The sequence below is a fragment of the Pinus tabuliformis genome, chromosome 9 (assembly GCF_031772625.1).
Source record: "Pinus tabuliformis cultivar Carrire ecotype Pingquan chromosome 9, CPIR1, whole genome shotgun sequence".
NCBI classification, from domain to species: Eukaryota; Viridiplantae; Streptophyta; class Pinopsida; order Pinales; family Pinaceae; genus Pinus; species Pinus tabuliformis.
The window spans coordinates 1,917,617,222-1,917,634,907 of NC_142307.1; positions in this window are offsets into that span (position 1 = coordinate 1,917,617,222).

Below are 17,686 nucleotides of genomic sequence, written 5' to 3' on the forward strand. Positions count from 1 at the left end.
TACAAGTTCCCCTTACAGAATTGGCAAAAACACCTATTTATCAAAAGGAGATTGTTGAGTTTATTAATTTAAAATAAAATGAGAGTATAAATGACACTGTAAATCTGCAGGAAGATAAACCAGTAGTGGTTTTTGGTCCACATGTAGAGGAAGTAGACTCTTCAATACCTCCTTTTTATATTTCCTTATTGGTTCATTATTTCCTCATACATAATTGTATGTTTGATTCGATAGCTTCACACAATCTTATGCCTTTGTTAGTAATGAAGCAACTAAATCTACAAGTTACCAAACCTTATAGGGACTTGTATTCTTTTGATTCGAACAAAGTCAAGTGTCTAGGGGTTATTAAGGATCTGATAGTGTCACTAGCTCAAATTCCAACTAGAAGCTTGACCATTGATGTATTAGTAACAGATGTCCCTGCTAAATTTGGAATGCTTCTATCTAGGTCCTAGGGGACTAAATTGGGTGGTGTTTTGAAACTAGATTTTACATATGTTGTTATACCAACTTTAAGTGGGGAAGAGAGGAGACTGTACAGAGAAACTAGATTTGTAAAAACAATTACAGAAAATGGAGCAAGTAATTCACCTGTATATAGCCAGGAGAAGGATGACTTTGCTTGTTTCATGTTGCATGATAATGCAGAGCTGGCTGAAGATAATCAGAAGTAGCTTGCTTCAGCCAATGTAATTACAGAGCTGCAAATTAGAGGAGTGTGGAAATGCTTCTTTGATGGAGTTTATTCCAAGGAAGGAACAGGTGTTGGTTTTCTTCTAGTTGCACCTGGGGTTAATATGTTCCCTTGTCCCTTTAAATTATAGTTCGAGGCAACAAACAATGTGGCGGAATATGAGTCCTTGATTATTTCTCTACAAACAACTAAACAGATGGGAGTTAAGTTAATTTCTACTTTTGGAGATTTAGAGCTGATTATTAAGCAAATAAAAGATCATTTTCGAACAAAGAACCCTAGGCTTAGGGCATACAAGAATGAGGTACAGGATTTGATTGAGAATTTTTTTGAAGCTTTTAACATTCAATTTATTCCAAGAAATGAGAATAGAATAGCAGATTCATTGGTTGTGGTTGCTAGTACTTTCAAGCCTCCTATTAATCCAAGACTAAGATATGAGGTAGGGATGAGACACAAACCTCTGTTCTTGATAACGTTAAAAATTGGCAAGCTTTTGAAGATGATCAGCAAATTAAAGAATTTTTTACTATAGTTGAGGAGTTTCAGGGCACAAAAATTGATCAGGATAAAGAAGAAACAACAGAAGTTGCAGAAATTAGTGGTTTAAAAGATTCAATAGCTAATCAGAAGATTTTTCAATTGAAGGATAATATTTTTCCAAAAGGCACTTATTCCCCTTGGAAGGCTTTCCAACCCCAATGATGTGGTTTTTGACTCAAGGAAGGTTTCACATGATGAACACATTCAGGATCACAACATTGGAACTTAGGAGAAACTCAGAATGAATTTTTTTTTCAAGATTCGCTGGCGGAATGGTTCTAGATTAAGCACTTCAATGCTAACCTAGTACCATTGGAAGATTGACTTCACCTGATGGAGATTAATCATATACATATGTAGGAACTTGTACATAAATAAGCTCAGGTGTTGAGCATTTGGTTTCCAGTTGCAGTTTTTCAATTTAATCTTAGTTGATGAATAAGGGTGACTTTCCAACTGGTTTGTAGAGGTTTCAGACTTCAGGAATGTTAAATTCTAGTTTTTCAAATTTTAGGGTTTTCATAGTCTTGAACTCCATTCCCAACTAAGGCTATTGATCTACGATTCTCAATATTTTGCTATCAAAGCACAAGCATCCTATCACTGCAAATATTGGCATGGGTTCACTGTACAAATTTTTACATAGTTAAGTTTGGCTAAGCAATGTATGACTCCATTCCCGAAGTGAAGGCACTAATCTATGGTTCTTAGTGCTTTTGTGGCAAAAGCACTATACCCGGGTGGAGCCAAATGTTGTAACATGCATTTTTGTTGTTTGTAGTATTCATTTTTCATTCAAGTACTTGAAAATATTTCAAAAAATAGATAAAAGCAAGAGGAAGAAGTGATAATGGTATATCAGAAATTGCTAAAAGAACAAGTAAGAATAAGAGAATCGGCCATGGTATAGCCAAGGATCAAATCAAATCATAATATAAATGGTTATATGTAGCCATAACCAATAAATAGATATACATATGTGTGTGTGTGTGTGTGTGTGTGTGTGTGTGTTAGCAATGCGATTAAATCACAATCACAAATCACAGTGAACAGTTATAACATGGCACCTCAGCTTTGGCTGATTGCGATTCGCAATAGTCAAACTTGAAACACATATATATTATGTTTTAAAGCCCGGAACCACAAGATACTGAAGAAATGGTGCATCGTCAAAGTGGGTGGACAGATGAAGAATGAATGCACAGGAACCATTGGATCTTGGAGATCAACTGATAAGGTTGAAGGAAATGAATGATCTATATTAAATCATGTAGATTGGAATCAAGGAATGAACGGTGGAGATTAACCAGAAGCACTAGTGGAAGAGAAATCCAAAGGTGCGTCGCCGCCGTTGATGGTCGAAGATCTACAGTCATCGGGCGCAAACAAGTCCAGGCATTAACCAAGACGAACGGTGGATTTAAAACTATAAGCAGGATTTCAGGCGGATGCAAAGTGGTAAACGGTATTTAGAGGAAAGTGCCCAATTCCATTCAATGGTTGACACATAGCACTAAAGGAGAGAGAAAAACTGCTCATTTCAGGCAGATGCAAAGTGGTAAACAGTATTTAGAGGAAAGCGCCCAATTCCATTCAATGGTTGACACATAACACTAAAGAAGAGAGAAAAATCACTCATTTCAAGTGGGTAACTCTCGTGCAAATAGCCTACCTGAGATTGATATCAGCCGTCGGATCCTAGGGTTGAAATCTACGGTGGAGAATGACCAGACCCGAAAATATATGCATTATGTTTTAAACTATCGGTGCATCTGCCTTATCTCGTATTGTAAAGGTTTACATTGATATAACATTTGAAAGAGTCGATTGCGATTTGCGATGCGAAGTCAATGGAGCACTGAACGGGCAGATCCGACAGATTTATGGAGCAAGATTAATTGTTTTTGAGTTCCGTATTAATCAAAGGTTCGCGTTGATTTCGCTATGTAAAGAGGAAAATTAGTGTTAGAGCCGAATCAGAAGAGGAAGACAATCGGGTACGTTTTCTTTTTTATTTTGGCCAATCAAAACACCCGATACATATGTAAGCCCATGTTTACACAAGTCAAACACATTTCATTGCGGCTAAAACGAATTAAACATCATTAAGGAATATATAGAGGAACTCAGCGGCGGATTAATAGAGCAAGCCAGTAGTTATTGTCCTCTTGTAAATTCAGTTATTTTCATATTATTTCATGTTCTTCAAGGTGTCTTTTACCCTCTGTAAAATTTTGTAATAGTTTTACTTCAGAAAGTTAGAGAAGCAGTTAAATAATTTGACAGTTTTAGAAATCAACAATTGTTCCGTAATGTAGAAAAAGATGAAAATTTACAAATAGGGGGTTCGAATTTTGGAGAACCTAGAGACTAAGCCACTGTATTCCTAATATAGCTGTTGATTAATGAAAGAATCAGAAGTTTCCATGAATTGTTGGGTATAATTTTGTAACTTCTCTGTCATGTGTCATCTTACGTTTTCTTCTTTAAACTATAGTAATGAAGTTACAGGTCTTTATTTGCTTATGTAGATAAAGTTAAAATCCCTTAAAATAGCGCTCCTATACTTGAAGTTTTCATCTTCCTTTCTAAGTTATAGATAATAGTTTCTGTGTAAGGCAGCATATTATCTTTAACTTCTCCAAGGGTCGTAGAAAATAGTTTCCGTGTCAAGCAGCATATTGTCTATGATTCAGTTCTCATTTTCATAATTCTTCTAAGTGACGAATAGTAGGTTATTTGTTAAGCACCACATTATCTTAAACTTCTCCTTCAAGCTTTCTTCATTCATCATTTATATCTAGCAACAAATGGAATTCCGATATTTTATGGTCACATAAGTATTAAGGGTTAAAGACCAAGTTTTCGAGGTCCTTCATTTAAGAATAAAAAAAACAATAAAGTGACAAATAAGTGACAACAAACTATAATAATTAATGTCTTAAGCACAATTTCTCTACAACCAGGAAATTGGTTTCTTAAGGTACAACAGCATATATCAACGAAAACATCTCGACGAGTAGAATCCATCTAGAAGAGACTTGACTCAGGAAAGAGTAAGTTTTCAAGTAAAAATGTCCACGCAAGATCGGGGTAGCCCCTAGTGCTGCTTGGGTTGACATCAATGAAAACCACTAATCATATTTGATGAAAATCAAGCCTACAATAAATCAAAGGATCTTCCTATTGAATTCGACAATGAAGAAGTTCCAATATTTGAAGAAGAAGAAGATCGTCATGAAATCCTTACTACAAATCAAGAAGAAGAAGAATGGCGAAGTGAGCATATTCAATCTGTGGTTATCCCAACCACTTGGAAAATGCCAAATTAGTTAAAATCAACATTAGAAGATGTTGAAGGTCATGAAGATATGAAAGGAACCTTTAAGGAATGTAAGAGACCAAGAATATACTCTGGTTATTCTGCATATATGATGAAACTAATTGAAGTCAAATGATCCACATTCAAGGAAGTTGCTCATCAACAAGTTTGGAAGAAAGCGATATGGGAAGAATATCAATCCATTAAGAAGAATGGGGTTCGGAAAATTGTTCCTAGAACTAATTACAAATTTGTTTTCACCTCCAAATGGATCTGTAATATAAAACATGTTGTTGATGGAAGTATAGACAAGTATAAATCTAGATTCATTGCAAGGGGTTTCTCTCAAAACGAAGGCATTGGTTGTGAAGAAACATTTGCACCCATAGCAATGTAAAATACCATTAGGTCTTTGGTTTCATTGGTTGCTACAATGGGTTGAATATCCATAAAATGGATGTGAAGACCACTTTTATAAATTGGACCATTGATGAGGAAGTTATATTAAACAACCCAAAGGCTTTGAAGTTAATATCAGGAACTCTAATGTTTTCAAAGTTAAGAAGACCCTATATGGTTTAAAGCAAGAACCCACGACATGGTATGCTAGGATGGATGTATATCTACTTAGAATTGGGTTCATAAAGAGTTATGCTTATCTAAATCTCTACATCAACATAGAGAACTATGATCCCACCAATATTCTACTTTATGTGGAAGATCTATTCATTACAGGTGTGGAATGAAGAATTCACGAATGCAAGAAGATGTTGGTGTTGGTTGATAAAAGGTTCCTTTTTAAAACTCCTAATTATCCCACATTAATCATCAATTCGAGAAAGTCCTCTTATTTCAAGAGTGTACACAGTATGTGGCTGCTATTAATTCAGAGAGTAATGTTTCCTAAATTGTAGTATAGATCTTGACACAAGAATAAATGGATGCATCTAATAAACTCCAATTGTAATTATTAAAGGAAATATCAAAGCTCAATCCTCTACTAAAATCAAATCTTACAGCAATTCAAGTAACAACATCATCAGCCGAGAGCACAGTAACAATAACTCACCTCTTCTTAGCTGATTCAATCTAAACTATACTCAATCTCTATAAAGCAATCAAGATAGGAATGATATCAATTCTGAGAGTCTAATAGCAATAATCAAACTCTTACAGATGATTAAATCAATGCAATGCACTATCTAGATAATTTACGTTGTAATAAACAAAACTCAAATCAAATGATAGCGCTGTAAATTATAAACAGAACATACACTATTTCAATACAAGAAAGTAATGAACAGCTAATAAAGTAAACTCACAGAAACAAGAAATTATCAAACCAACCAAACTTTAGAAGAATCAGAAATATAACACAAGAAAGCAGTTAAATCCACCAGAGGCTGGGCCCTTAGCCGCCAGCGAACACTGCTAAGTTACTTCAGATAATGCGAGGGAACAGCAACTTCAATTATATATTAATCATCAAACTTAAGTAGCATTACAATATAATCGCGTTCTCCAATAGTGCAAGTCTGTAATTAAATTTACAACTTGAAAAATAACAGAGATTCCTCTCTCTTCTTCCTACAATCGCTTTCTTTTATAATCAAAAGGGGTAAAGAGTAAATGGTAAATGCGATCCATCAGGATCTCTTGATCCTGAGGGATTCGCAACCAATTCCTAACTTCAGACATCTTTTCTATTCCGTGTTGATCCCTATGATTTGTGTTGGAAATAATACTGAGAGGGGGGGGGGGGTGAATCAATATTATCAAATTCTTATCAATCTATCTTCCTTATTTATACTTTGAATAATTCTTCAAATATCGATCATTACTTTGTATGTCAGTATCATAAAATAATGAGCAGGAACAAGAAAAGCAAATAGTCACACAAAAGAACACCAGATATAAGGTGGAAACCCAATGTGGGTGAAAACCACCTGCTGCAATATGTCTCTATCTTCTTTCTATTAGAAACTCCTTTTACAATGATTTTGTACCGGTGCGGTCCTTTACCAGTACGCAAGCTATAACCTGCAGAGAGCTACAACCCTCTCTCGTTCTCCAGCTTCTCCTGGAAGGGAGCTACAACCCCCTTAGCTCTTGTACTAGCCAAGATACTAGTACGTAGGTGCTGGCCTACTGAAGGTTACAACCTTCTCTTTCTTCCAGGGACCACGTTTCATAAATTTTCAGACTGGATCCATGAACATCAATCATCAAGTATATCTGCATCAAACAATCTCCTTTTCCCAATTAGCACTGAATCAAGTAAACACTTCTCTGACAGTTGTACCCAGAACACAGTAACAGTAACCACACACCAAATTCTGAACCCAGAATACTGCAGCAATAGACAGAGGCAGCTAGATCATAATTTAAAGATATACGCTACTTCAACAACCTGAAACCTGCGTGCAGATCTATAAAGGATAATTCCTTCTTTCAAATATTCAAATACTAATTAACCCAGATTGTCAGATTTATAGATCAAGCATGCGCCTCATATAACAGATCAAAATCATGCAAAGATACTATTATTCAAGCATAAAGATTATGACCCATCAAAAGAACTTATCCTTCTTTATGCGCTAAGGTTCCTCCTTCATTCAGATCCAGATCTGCACCATAACCCAATCACAAATATTTCAGATCTAGCACTTATTAGATATTCAATTCATTCGATGATGCTTTGCCAAATGATCTCCTTCCTCTTTTATAGTCTTAGGCCTTCCACAATACCACGGTCCAAAACCATAGGATCAAAAAACTGTTGGACTAATACCATGAACCAACCATGAAAGAGCGTGAGATCAATACTTTTGGATGCAATACCACGAGCCAAAACCATAGGATCAAAAACTATAGGACTAATACCATGAACCAACCATGAAAGTGCGTGAGATCAACACTTTTGGATGCAATACCATGGACCAAAACCATAGGATCAAAAACTGTCGGACTAATACCATGAGCCAACCATGAAAGTGCGTGAAATTTTCTCTTCATGAAAGGAACTTTTCTCTGCATGAAAGTGCGTGAACTTTTCTCTACATGAAATAAACTTTTCTCTGCATAAAAGTGCGTGAACTTTTCTCTCCATGAAATAAACTTTTCTCTGCATAAAAGTGCGTGAACTTTTCTCTACATGAAATAAAATTTTCTCTGCATAAAAGTGCGTGAACTTTTCTCTACATGAAATAAACTTTTCTCTGCCTAAAAGTGCATGAACTTTTCTCTTCATGAAATAAACTTTTCTCTGCATAAAAGTGCGTGAACTTTTCTCTACATGAAAGAAACTTTTATCTTCATGAAAGTGCGTGAACTTTGCTGCACTATAATTTATCATCTGAGATGAGTGGGTTGCCATCAAGTACAACATATGTATCATAATGCCAACAATCTCCCCCTTTGGACTTGATGGAAACAACAACCAATCACTCTCCCCCTTTGACATCAAGGGCAAAGGGTTATGCTCCCCCTGACTATAAACCAGATCTGCAAAGAAGAACCATAATCCATCAAACACCATAAATGACCATGAAAGAGATAGAGACGTATTGCAGCAATATTCAGACCAGCATCCATGATCTCCTTCTGTACTTCCTCCATAATGCCAACAATGCATGATATGCTCCCCCTAAACCTGTGCCATTCAATCTTTGACCAATCCGCAACCCAGCACATGTACGCATATACTTCAGATGAACCTTGCGTACAACCAACAATCAGAAGAGATTCAACAACAAGATGATGCATCAACAACCCCCAGCTTTTGCCTGAGGTATTCAAAGGTCTCCCTAGGCAATGGTTTGGTGAGTATATCAGCAACCTGTTCCTTAGAAGGAACATACTCCAACTTGACCTTTTGTTCAAGCACTTGTTCCAGGAGAAAGTGATACTTCATTGGTATGTGCTTCGTTTTTGAATGCATGACTGGGTTCTTTGAAATGCTGATTGCAGTTGTATTATCACATAAGATGGAGATGGGTGGTTTACAAGTGATTTGAAAATCCTGCAAGGTCTGCATCATCCAAAGGAGTTGAGTGCAACAAGATGCAACAGCAACATATTCTGCTTCAGCTGTAGACAAGGAAATCGAACTCTGTTTCTTGCTGAACCAAGATACTAATCTGGAACCCATAAAGAATTCACCACCACTTGTGCTCTTCCTGTCATCCACGCTTCCGGCCCAATCTGCATCAGTATAAGCATGAAGTGTGAGATCTGTATCTCTAGCATACCATAAGCCATAATTTTGAGTCCCTTGAAGATATTTGAAGATTCTCTTTACTGCCTGAAGATGAGTTTCCTTTGGATTTGCCCGAAATCTTCCAACTATTCCCACTGCATGCATGATGTCTGGTGGGGCACCTGTCAAATAAAGTAGACTTCCAATCATAGATCTGTAGGTTGGTTGATGTACTACTACTGATTCATCATTTGCACTGAGGCTACATCCTGTGACCATGGGTGTACATACTGGTTTTGCATCTTCCATGCCATATTTCTTCAAAATCTGCTTGAGATACTTAGTTTGAGACAAGAAGATCCCTCCTTCCTTTTGTTGGATTTGCAGGCCAAGAAAATATGTCAATTCTCCAAGCAAGGACATTTCGAATTCTTTCTGCATCACCAAGGCAAAGATTTGACTCATAGATTCTTCATTGCTGCCAAAGATAATGTCATCTACATACACAACAAGTATCAACAATTTGTCATTTTCAATTTTTATATAAAGATTGCTATCTGCTGATCCTTTTGAAAAACCTTGTTGATGAAGATATTTGTCCAAACGATAGTACCAAGCCCTTGGAGCTTGTTTAAGACCATAGAGAGCCTTTTTCAATCTACATACAAGATTTGGATCATTTCCAAGAATGAAACCATCTGGCTGCTCAATGTATACTTCTTCTTCTAAGTCTCCATTCAGAAAGGTTGATTTCACTTCCATTTGAAATACTTTGAACTTTTGAAAGCTTGAGAGAGCAAGGAACATTCGGATGGCCTCAAGTCTTGCAACAGGAGCAAAAGTTTCTTCAAAATCTATTCCTTCTTGCTGCGCATACCCTTTACAAACAAGTCTGGCCTTGTTTCTAATTACTTCCCCATTTTCATTCAACTTATTTTTGAAGACCCATTTTGTCCCTATAACATTCTTATCCTTTGTTCTAGGAACCAACTCCCAAGTGTTGTTCTTTTCGATCTGCTCAAGTTCTTCATCCATTGCTTTGACCCAACATTCATCTTTGCATGCCTCTTTTACATTTTGTGGTTCAGTGGATGAGAGTAATGCCAAATAGCTTGAAGCTTCTGCAATTGTTCTTCTTGTTTGTACACCTGCTTCTTTCTGCCCCAAAATCTGAGATTCTGGATGATTCTTCTGAACGTACCGGGATGGAGTCTTCTCTTCTATCCTTATCTGTTCCTTTGGTGCTTCTTGAGGTTCTTCTTCTTCATCATTCTGTCTTTGAGGGTAGTCTTCATCTTCTTCGATATTTTCATGATTTACTTGCCTAGGAATGTATCCCTTTTCATCAACCACTACATCAATGCTGTCAACAATTCTTCCAAGTCTTTTATTGTAGCACTTATATGCTTTGCTGTGTGGAGAATAACCAAGAAGAATGCCTTCATCTGCTCTAGGTTCAAGTTTGCCAAGTTGCTCATCAGTATTCTTAATATATCATTTACTCCCAAAGATTTTGAAGTGCTTTACCAAAGGAGTCTCACCATACCAAAGCTCATGAGGAGTTTGAGTGCTGTTCACTTGGACATTTGTTTTGTTGAGAATAACAACCGCAGCATATGCGGCTTCACCCCAGAAAGTTGCGGGAGTTCCAGAGTCATCCAGCATAGCACGAGCCATTTTTTGGACTGTTCTGTTCATCCTTTCCACCACTCCATTTTGTTGAGGAGTTCTAGCTGTAGAGAATTCTCTTCTTATCCCATGTTCTTCACAGAAATCGAAAAATTCTTTTGAGGTAAACTCCCCACCTCTGTCAGACCTGAGGCACTTAATTTTGTAACCTGATTCATTTTCAACCAAGGCTTTGAAGGATTTGAATTTCTCAAATGCTTCGTCTTTGTGCTTCATAAGTCCTAACCAAACAAACCTGGAGAAATCGTCAATGAATAATATCAAGTATTCTTCTCCTCGAGGTGTCCTTTTCCTAAATGGACCACATACATCTGTATGGACTAGCTCAAGAGGCATGCTAGCTGATCATTCCTTCTCTGGAAAGTTAGTTCTGGTTTGCTTTCCAAACTGACATGATTTGCATATGGTGTTGTCTGGAATTTTGATATCTGGAAGACCACGAACTACCTGATATTTGCATGCTTTCCTTATTTGTGAAAAACTTAGATGCCCCAACCTCCGGTGCCATAACCAGTGTTCATCATCCTTGCTCAAATAGCATTGTTGTTGTCCTTCTTCAAATATGTATAGATTATTTGGAGTTCTTCTACCTTTGATCACTATTTCACCTGTATCAAGATCACGAACACGACATCTGTTTGATCTAAATATCACCTCGGTTCCTTGATCACACATCTGGCTGACAATTAGAAGATTATGCTTCAATCCATCAACATACAAAACATTTCCAGCTTTGACCTTTTCTTTTAACTGAGCAGTGCCTTTTCCTTTTATAGCTGCAGGAGTATCATTTCCAAAAGAGACTTTCTTTCCCTTTTCTAAAGCAGAATATGATTCAAGTTTTTCTTTATCACCTTTCATATGTTTCGAACATCCACTGTCAATGTACCATAGATTTTCTTGTCCTTCTGCATAAAATGCTATCCCACATCTTTCTGTTTGTGGTTCCTTTATTCTCCATGTTCTGGTGCATGAGGCTTGTTCCTTTGTCTGCTGCAACCCGCTCCTACATTCAGAATCTTCATGACCAAAGTTATTGCAAATAGAACTTTCAACTTCATTTTCAAGAGCCGAAAAGTTGTTATAGGTCCTTTTTGTAATCCTGATCATACTTCTTTGTTTTTGAGCTTCTCTAGTCATGATTGTTTTATATGCAACACATTGAGCTGCTTTGTGACCAAGGTTATGGCAAGAGAAACATTGCCCATTGAAGAAACTTCTGCGATTATCAAATCTACTGGCCAAATGATTGTAATTTCTATTGTCATCCATTCTTGAAGCAAATTGAGAAGATTTTACCTGTGGCTAGTTGTAGCTTTTGTTCATCCTTAAGACAGATTGCCCCTGGTTTACCTGATAGTCTTTGTTCGTTCTTGATGTAATTCGTCCCTACTTTACCTGGTGATCTCCATTGTGCTTTTGCTCATTCCTTCTTGCTGCATCAAGATAACTCTTTGAGGTGGATTCTTGAGATGTTTCTCCATTATACCCCAGACCTGTCTTGTTTAGCGGAGAACGCTGTACATTGATGATCTCATCCAGAGTTTCAGATCCTTTGACAAACTTAAGATTAATAGCCTTTGTTTTCTCAATTTCTTTTCTAAGGCTAACAATTTCACCTTCTAACTTTTCAAGATATTTTTCTTTTTCAACAATTTGAAATTGTAGAGTATCAATGATCATATTCTTTTCTTCTATACATGTCTTAAGTCTATAAATCTCTTCATAAAAACTATCCACATCTATAGTATCCATGTAATCATCATCTTCAAATGCCATTAAAAGTTTATAGTCATTACCTCGTTCATCTTCATCACTATTTGATAGACCATCACTGTCTTCATGAGTGTAGTAGCTTTTCTTATTTTCATTATGTTTCTTGTTCCATCTGGCAGGTTCCTTTCCTTTGTCAATCTTATCCTTATGAGGACATTTTGCAGCATAATGACCTACTCTTCCGCAAGCAAAACATTTAAAAGGTAGCTTACCTCTGAACCTTCCAGTACCCCGTTGAAGATTTCTGACATAATTTGATTCTTCTTCTTCTTCTGGCACGTGACTTGATTCATAGTAGTCTCCTTTGCCTGAAGCCTTAAAAGCAACTTCTCTCCTGTCTGATGGACCTCCTTTTCTCATTTCATAAGCATTTAGAATTCCGTGTAGCTGAGACATAGTAAGAGTTCGTAGATTTTCCTTTTCTTCTATTGCAGACACTTTAGATTCAAACTTGGGGGACAATGATCTTAGGACTTTTTCAACCACAACAGCCTCTTTTATTTCTTCACCCAAGTTTTTCATACAATTAACAATCTCGTCTACCCGAAGGAAATAGTTAGCCACACTTTCATCATTATACATTCTGAGATTCTCATACTAAATCCTGAGGGTTTGAAGTTTTGCACGTTTTACCTATTCATCTCCTTCGTAGCTCAAAACAATCTTGTCCCATATTTCTTTTGCGGATTTATATTGCATAACCTTCACAAATTCAGATTGAGATAGACATCCTAGAAGAGTATTAACCGCCTTTGCATTTGTTTCATATTTCTTCTTCTCAGCTGAATCTATAGGAGTAGTTGATGGAAAAGCATACCCTGTTTCTATAATGTCCCATACTTCTGTACCCAAAGATTGAAGATAGGCAGTAACTCTTACCTTCCAATATACGAAGTTTATTCCATCAAAAATCGGTGGCCTGATTGATGCTTCCCTCTCGTAGTTGCTCATGATGTTAGATCTTCCTTCAAGTGATCAAGCTTCTTCAAAAGGACCTGCTCTGATACCAATTGTTGGAAATAATACTGAGGGGGGGGGGGGGTGAATCAGTATTATCAAATTCTTATCAATCTATCTTCCTTATTTATACTTTGAATAATTCTTCAAATATTGATCATTACTTTGTATGTCAGTATCATAAAATAATGAGCAGGAACAAGAAAAGCAAATAGTCACACAAAAGAACACCAGATATAAGGTGGAAACCCAATGTTGGTGAAAACCACCTGATGCAATATGTCTCTATCTTCTTTCAATTAGAAACTCCTTTTACAATGATTTTGTACTGGTGCAGTCATTTACCAGTACACAGGCTATAACCTGCAGAGAGCTACAACCCTCTCTCTTTCTCCAGCTTCTCCTGGAAGGGAGCTACAACCCCCTTAGCTCTTGTACTAGCCAAGATACTAGTACGTAGGTGCTGGCCTACTGAAGGCTACAACCTTCTCTTTCTTCCAGGGACCACGTTTCATAAATTTTCAGACTGGATCCATGAACATCAATCATCAAGTATATCTGCATCAAACAATCTCCTTTTCCCAATTAGCACTGAATCAAGTAAACACTTCTCTGACAGTTGTACCCAGAACACAGTAACAGTAACCACACACCAAATTCTGAACCCAGAATACTATAGCAATAGACAGAGGCATCTAGATCATAATTTAAAGATATACGCTACTTCAACAACCTGAAACCTGCGTGCAGATCTATAAAGGATAATTCCTTCTTTCAAATATTCAAATACTAATTAACCCAGATTGTCAGATTTATAGATCAAGCATGCGCCTCATATAACAGATCAAAATCATGCAAAGATACTATTATTCAAGCATAAAGATTATGACCCATCAAAAGAACTTATCCTTCTTTATGCGCTAAGGTTCCTCCTTCATTCAGATCCAGATCTGCACCATAACCCAATCACAAATATTTCAGATCTAGCACTTATTAGATATTCAATTCATTCGATGATGCTTTGCCAAATGATCTCCTTCCTCTTTTATAGTCTTAGGCCTTCCACAATACCACGGTCCAAAACCATAGGATCAAAAAACTGTTGGACTAATACCATGAACCAACCATGAAAGAGCGTGAGATCAATACTTTTGGATGCAATACCACGAGCCAAAACCATAGGATCAAAAACTATAGGACTAATACCATGAACCAACCATGAAAGTGCGTGAGATCAACACTTTTGGATGCAATACCACGGACCAAAACCATAGGATCAAAAACTGTCGGACTAATACCATGAGCCAACCATGAAAGTGCGTGAAATTTTCTCTTCATGAAAGGAACTTTTCTCTGCATGAAAGTGCGTGAAATTTTTCTCTACATGAAATAAAATTTTCTCTGCATAAAAGTGCGTGAACTTTTCTCTCCATGAAATAAACTTTTCTCTGCATAAAAGTGCGTGAACTTTTCTCTACATGAAATAAACTTTTCTCTGCATAAAAGTGCGTGAACTTTTCTCTACATGAAATAAACTTTTCTCTGCATAAAAGTGCGTGAACTTTTCTCTTCATGAAATAAACGTTTCTCTGCATAAAAGTGCGTGAACTTTTCTCTACATGAAAGAAACTTTTATCTTCATGAAAGTGCGTGAACTTTGCTGCACTATAATTTATCATCTGAGATGAGTGGGTTGCCATCAAGTACAACATATGTATCATAATGCCAACAATTTGCTCTCAGCCTTGTCCGCAACCGACATGTCCTACCTTTTCTTGTCGGATTTTGTTGTTCCAACGTTAGGGAACAATAATCGTTCCTTTTGTCGCTTTCCTGCATAAAGAAGGGTAAAAGTTAGCTAAATTGTAACTACAAATAATTCCTTCATTTCTTACCATAATTCCTCAATATATTAACGCATTAAGATATGAAAAAGATAAGAATCAAGGAAAACGATGATGAACTTAATAGTAAATACATACCCATTTCGTAACTCAACAATTGGAAGCTTAATTTGAAATGAAGGATCATAGAAAATTTTAGGGGCGAATGTTCGCCCTTTGGCGAAATTAAGGGGTTTTAAATTTTTAGTGGGCGAATATTTTGTATCATAGTACATTTTTACAAATCACCTCAAATAGCCCACCTTATTCTAAGAGGGTAGAAAAGGTAAATTTAGCCCTTGAAATTAGGAGTTACAACCTTCCATTCGCCCATTTTCAAGAATAGGTTTTGTTTAAGTGAATCCGTTCACCCATTTCCAAGAATAGGTTTTATTTAAGTGAAACCTATGGGCCAAAGGCCCAAATACCATATTTATAAAAGAGGTTTGGTAAATTAATAAAAATATAAATAAATGAGAGGTATGGTAAATAAATAAAACATTTTTTATATTTACTCCATAAGTCACCTTATATACATGCAAGGGTGTAAACAAATGAAAATATAAGTAAAGTGGAGGTATGGTAAATAAATAAAACGTCTTTTTATACTTACTCAAAAGGTATGGTAAATAAATAAAAATATAAATAAACTAGACGCATGGTAAATAAATAAAACCTCTTTTTATATTTAGTCCATAACCCTCGTTCTATTTATGAAGGCTCAAGAAAGAGGTTTTATTTAAGTGAATCCTATGGGCCAAATACCATATTTGTAAAAGAGGTATGGTAAATTAATAAAAATATAAATAAACGAGAGGTATGGTAAACAAATAAAACATTTTTTTATATTTATTCCATAAGTCACCTTATATTTACGAACACTCAAAAAATGCATTATATTTAGGTGAAACCTATGGGCAAAATACTATGGGACAAATACCATGGACTAGATTGTTATTAATACCATGCAAAAAAACATTATTAACCCTAATATTAATATTAATAAAAATAAAAATGGCACATGGTATTGACCCATGGTATTCACCAAAATGGCACATGGTATTGACCCATGGTATTCACCTGGAATGTAGCCTATTTAAATGGGGGAATTAAACTAGCATAGATCTACTAACCCCCGAGAGGTATCAAATATTGTGATATGCAAACTAGCGTAGAGTGAAAAAACAGTTGATCCGATCAAGAGTAAAAATGGATGTTGTAATTTAATGTATGTTAAACATTTTAGCTTGGTTAAAATAAAAAATAAAATAAAAATCAACTATTAATTTTATTAATTTTTATATATTACTAATAGTAATTTTTAAGCTCCAGGTTTATGATAACCCATGGTATTGACCCATTGTAATACCATGGTATTCATGTGAGCATAAACTATTTAAAGGGGAAATTCTATCATCTTAGATCCATCTTAATTCTGGGTCTACCAAGTGCTTAGAGGGATAAATAGATTTCATCCCCCTAAGAGTGGTAGATGTGGAGTTAAGATGGATATAGGTTGGTTTTTATGATAATGAAGATATTAAATAGACTTAGGAAATTATATTGTAAAAACTGGTTAAAGCATAGACATTGGAAAAGTATATTTGTATACTTCTGTTTTAAACTGAAACAAATCCAGGGCTAAAAGGAATGGATTGATTGCACTAGTCATCCTTCTATAACTTTCCAACATATGATGGAGTAAACAAATTGTAATTTGGGTAATTTTTCTAATTGCAAACAGGAACATACTTGTGTATTGGCAGGGTGGTTACGAGGTCCTAGAAGTGATGAATTTGAGTTTTTCTTGGTTTTATATATAGTATTATGTTTTTTCTCATGCTTTCTGTGAATGGCATGGGTGAATTTTATCCTACACCCACTAGGTTATCGATATGTAATTTCGGTAATTTTGATTTCAAAATACATTTTAAAGAAATGCAATGATTTCATTTGTGTATTCAATAAACACAAGATTTTATAATTGAGTAAAATATTCACCATTTCTCGTGAGAGATTCGCCAAAAAATTATATATACATATCATATTATTGATAAAATCGCCTTCCATTTTTCCTGTATACCATGGAGATTCGCCCATTTATTATACATGTAAATTTGGGGGGGTTCTTAAAATTTTCCCTGTGAAGGATCTAGGACTGATGCACTATTGCTTGGGTCTAGAAGTATGGAAGAAACTTGGAGAAATATACTTGGGATAAGGAAAATGAATTATCAAGTTGTTGTAGAAATTTGGGATGATGGATTCCAAGCTAATGACTACTCCTATAATCACCAATCTCAAGAAACTGAGGGGATCTAACTCTAGTCTCATGCATCCTACCTCATATCATTAGTTGGTGGGTTCCCTAATGTATCTGGTAAATGCTACACCAATTAGAGCCTCATCATGATCACTGGATATATTCCAACCACATATTGAGGTATCTTTGTGGCACTATATATCACTACTTAAAGTATGATAGTAAGGAAGTTAAGCTGATTGGTTATACAAACTTTTATTGGGGTGGCCGTGACAACGATGGAAGGAGCACTACTGGAGGATGTTTTAGTTTAGGAGCTACTATGATTTCGTAGATGAGTAGGAAGAAAGATCTCATT